Raw genomic sequence first — 3,568 nt, forward strand, 5'->3', positions numbered from 1 at the left:
GAGATCATGTTGACTTGCTGAGTCAACACTTTTTTCTGAGCCAATATGGCTCTCAGAGTATCAATTTCAAGAACTCCCTTCCTCTGAGGCATCCCACTATTCACGGAATTCCTCTCAGAAGTGTACATGAATTGGTTATTTGCAACCATGTCAATAAGTTCTTGAGCCTCTTCAGGCATTTTCTTTAGGTGAATAGATCCACCTGCAGAATGGTCCAATGACATCTTGGAAAATTCAGATAGACCATAATAGAATATATCTAATATGGTCCATTCTGAAAAAATGTCAGAAGGACACTTTTTGGTCATCTGCTTGTATCTTTCCCAAGCTTCATAGAGGGATTCACCATCTTTTTGCTTGAAGGTATGAACATCCACTCTAAGCTTGCTCAGCTTTTGAGGAGGAAAGAATTTATCCAAGAAGGCCGTGACCAGCTTATCCCAGGAGTCCAGGCTATCTTTAGGTTGTGAGTCCAACCATGTTCTAGCTCTATCTCTTACAGCAAAAGGGAAAAGCATGAGCCTGTAGACTTCAGGATCTACTCCATTCGTCTTAACAGTTTCACAAATCTGCAAGAACTCAGTTAAAAACTGGTAAGGATCTTCAGATGGAAGTCTATAAAACTTGCAGTTCTGTTGCATTAAAGCAACTAGTTGAGGCTTAAGCTCAAAATTGTTGGCTCCAATGGCAGGAATGGAGATGCTTCTTCCATCAAATTTGGATGTTGGTTTTGTGAAGTCACCAAGCATTCTCCTTGCATTATTGTTGTTGGGTTCGGCTGTCATTTCCTTCTCTTGTTCGAAAATTTCAGAAAGGTTGCCTCTGGATTGTTGTAGTTTAGCTTCTCTTATTTTCCTCTTTAGAGTCCTTTCAGGTTCTGGATCAGCTTCAACAAGAGTGTATTTTTCCTTGTTCCTACTCATATAGGGAAGAAGAGAACAAGAAAAGAAAGAGGAATCCTCTATGTCAAAGTATAGAGATTCCTTTATGTTAGTAGAAGAAGAAAGGGCAGAGTAGTGAAAAAGAATGGGTAAGGATAGAGGTGGTGATCTGAGATGAAGAGAGATGAAGAGAAGTGTTAGTGAATAAATAAATAAATAGATAGAAGGAGAGATAGAGAATTTCGAAAATAATTTTGAAAAAGTGGTTAGTGATTTTCGAAAATTAAAGATAAGATATAATTAAAATTAAAATTTAAAACAATTAAAAAGAATTTTTGAAAAAGAGAGAGGTATTTTCGAAAATTAGATAGGGATAGGTAGTTAGTTGGTTTTGAAAAAGATAAGAAACAAACAAAAAGTCAAATAGTTAGTTTAACAAGATATTAAAATCAAATTTGAAAAGATAAGAAGACAAGATAAGATAAGATATTTTGAAATCAAAATTGAAAAGATAAAATTTTGAAAAAGATAAGATAAAAAGATAAGATAGATAAGATATGGTTGAAAAAGATTTAATTTTAAAATTAAAATTAATTACTTAACTAACAAGAAACTTAAAAGGATAGGATTCTCGATTTTAAAGATTGAACCTTTCTTAACAAGAAAGTAACAAACTTCAAATTTTTGAATCAATCATATTACTTGTTAGTGTAGTTTCGAAATTTTGATATAAAGATAAGAAAAAGATTTTGAAAATATTTTGAAAAAGATATTTGGAATTTTTTGAAAATAATAAAAAAATGAAAAAGATATGATTTTTGAAAAATATTTTAAAAAGATAAGATTTTTAAAATTGAAAATTTGACTTGACTTGTAAGAAACAACTAATTTTAAAAATTTTTGACCAAGTCAACCCAAAATTTCGAAAATTTGAAGGGAAATAAGGAAAATATATTTTTTGATTTTTGAATTTTTAATGAGGAGAGAGAAAAACACAAACATGACCCAAAACATAAAAATTTTGGATCAAAACACAAGATGCATGCAAGAACACTATGAATGTCAAGATGAATACCAAGAACACTTTGAAGATCATGATGAACATCAAGAACATAATTTTGAAAAATTTTTGATGCAAAGAAAACATGCAAGACACCAAACTTAGAAATCTTTAATGCATGGATTCTAACAAACGAAAAATGCATATGAAAAACAACAAAAGATGCAAAACAAGAAAACATCAAGATCAAACAAGAAGACTTACCAAGAACAACTTGAAGATCATGAAGAACACCATGAATACATGAATTTTTGAAAAATGCATAATAATTTTTTTTAAAACATGCAATTGACACCAAACTTAAAAGTTGACTCAAGACTCAAACAAGAAACACAAAATATTTTTGGTTTTTATGATTTTATGATTTTTTTGGTATTTTCTTTATTTTTTTTCGAAAACTATATTTTAAGAAAACGACAATAAAGAAAAATTTTTTGAAAGATTTTTGAAAACTTTTTTTGAAAAGAAAATAAAAAGAAAATTACCTAATCTGAGCAACAAGATGAACCGTCAGTTGTCCATACTCGAACAATCCCTGGCAACGGCGCCAAAAACTTGGTGGACGAAATTGTGATTCGTACTCTTTGTACTTGTATGAAATTTAATTCGAGATAATAGATCTTTACTATGTTTGGTCACAACTCCGTTCAACTAACCAGCAAGTGTACTGGGTCGTCCAAGTAATAAACCTTACGTGAGTAAGGGTCGATTCCACAGAGATTGTTGGTATAAAGCAAGCTATGGTCATCTTGTAAATCTCAGTCAGGCGGATAGTAATTGATTATGGATTTTCGAAAATTAATAAATAATAAACATAAAATAAAGATAAAGTTACTCATGTAATCTAATGATGGGGATTTCAGATAGACGTATGGAGATGCTGTGCTCCTCCTGAATCTCTGCTTTCCTACTGCTTTTATCCAATTTTATCACTCCCTTCTATGGCAAGCTGTATGTAGGGCATCACTGTTGTCAATGGCTACATCCCATCCTCTCAGTGAAAAAGGTCCAAATGCTCTGTCACAACACGGCTAATCATCTGTCGGTTCCCAATCAGGTTGGAGTAGAATCCTTTGATTCTTTTGCGTCTGTCACTAACGCCCAGCCTTCAGGAGTTTGAAGCTCATCACAGTCATTTAATTCCGGAATCCTACTCGGAATACCACAGACAAGGTTAGACCTTCCGGATTCCCATGAATGCCGCCATCAATTCTAGCTTATACCACGAAGATTCTGATTAAGGAATCCAAGAGATATGCGCCCAGTCTAAGGTAGAACGGAAGTGGTTGTCAGTCACGCGCATTCATAGGTGAGAATGATGATGAGTGTCACGGATCATCACATTCATCAAGTTGAAGTGCAACGAATATCTTAGAACAGGAATAATTCGAGTTGGATAGAAAATAATAGTAATTGTATTGAAAATTGAGGTACAGCAGAGCTCCACACCCTTAATCTATGGTGTGTAGAAACTCCACCGTTGAAAATACATAAGTGAAAGGTTCAGGCATGGCCGAATGGCCAGCCCTCCAAAACATGATCAATAGTCTCCTCAGATGAAGAATAAAATAAAACTGAGACCAAAGATGTCTAATACAATAGTAAATTATCCTATTTATACTAGACT

General features: G+C 33.3%; 1 non-coding gene across 1 annotated transcript; it reads left to right on the plus strand.

Moving 5' to 3' along the window:
- The first annotated feature begins 282 nt into the window (after positions 1-282).
- On the plus strand, positions 283-386 carry LOC112714056 (small nucleolar RNA R71). Its single transcript, XR_003159012.1, has one exon. It is a non-coding gene; the product is annotated as a small nucleolar RNA R71 (small nucleolar RNA).
- Positions 387-3,568: the final 3,182 nt, after the last annotated feature.

This window comes from Arachis hypogaea, chromosome 9 (genome assembly GCF_003086295.3).
Source record: "Arachis hypogaea cultivar Tifrunner chromosome 9, arahy.Tifrunner.gnm2.J5K5, whole genome shotgun sequence".
In the NCBI taxonomy this organism is placed as follows: domain Eukaryota; kingdom Viridiplantae; phylum Streptophyta; class Magnoliopsida; order Fabales; family Fabaceae; genus Arachis; species Arachis hypogaea.